This window comes from Corvus brachyrhynchos, unplaced genomic scaffold, assembly GCF_000691975.1.
Source record: "Corvus brachyrhynchos isolate BGI_N302 unplaced genomic scaffold, ASM69197v1 scaffold115, whole genome shotgun sequence".
NCBI lineage: Eukaryota > Metazoa > Chordata > Aves > Passeriformes > Corvidae > Corvus > Corvus brachyrhynchos.
In genome coordinates, this window is record NW_008239553.1 from 2,068,565 (window position 1) to 2,069,725 (window position 1,161).

Here is a 1,161-nt window from a genome sequence, read left to right on the forward strand (position 1 = left end):
TCCCGCTCTGCCCGAGGGGCCGGGCCGAGCCCCGGCAGCTCTGGCATTGGCAATGTAGGACGAAGTAGGCAGATTACATCCCGCCATTACCGTGGTGGCAACTGCTTGTAATTCTGGGATTTACTTGCCCTCTGCCGCTGGCGAGGTACCCAAGGCTGGCTGCAAAGTTTCAGCTGCGATGCCGTGTGCAGGTACCAAAGAGAGATGCCTCCTCCTGTGTTCTCCCAGCTGTGATGTGTTAGCACATCCACGGCTCCAGCAGCCAGTGCCTGCTGGCATTCAAAGGCTACTTACTGGCCACCCTCCAGACCCAAAGCCACACCGCTGTGAGCCCGCAGTCCAGCACCCATCATGGTTACAGGCTGCTTTCCAGACATGCAGTCTCTGCATGCCTAAGCCTACCATCAAGACCAGAATTGAGATAGCCATGAGAGCCACAAAAGGGGAGCTCAGGATGTGCCGGAGTCACACCTATCCTCGGTGTCCCCACTTTAAGAGTGGAAGGGACAACAATAGCACTATCTGACCTTCCTACCCTACCTCTCAAGTACCACAGAATCACATGAAAGAGTCCAGATCTGAGTGTCACACTGGTTCCCTTAAAAGTGCAAATAGTAAGAAAAACACTATAAGACAAAGCTGTCCAAAATTTCAGTACTGCAAAAAAAGTCCAAATAGACCTCTGTATGAAGGTGTATTTTCTTCAAGTATGAAGAATAGACTGAAATATATGGTAGGCAACCAATATACTCAGGCAGATAGAGGAAAAATTAGATGAGTTAATGACTCTTTCTTGGCTCTGCTTTTAAGAAAATTCCAGAGAAGCTCTAACATTGACCTAGAGCAAATGGGACTTTAAAGTGCTCTCAGAAATCACACCATAAACAGCAAGGGAAGAAGTTTATCAACTTCCAAAGCTTTAAGGTTGAGTTAGCTCTGTTGCTGACTCTGTTAGCTCTTTTGCTGAGACAAAGCTCATTCTGCTGTTTGAAGCAATGATTTTATTTCATATGCTTTCACCTCCTGAATGGTCATGGGCAATGTTGTGAAAGCAAGTTAAATTGTTGCTTTAAAATGAATGACTAACAGGACATTAGGTAAGGTACCTAAGGTATGTAGCACAATGGACAGAACAGAGGAGGGAAAGCAGACTCTGCTTTC

At 46.6% G+C, this 1,161-nt stretch overlaps 1 protein-coding gene across 2 annotated transcripts in view; it reads right to left on the reverse strand.

Moving 5' to 3' along the window:
• PAMR1 (peptidase domain containing associated with muscle regeneration 1) overlaps positions 1 to 1,161 on the reverse strand; it is a 55,940-nt gene that overhangs the window by 44,164 nt on the left and 10,615 nt on the right. The window lies entirely within an intron of this gene.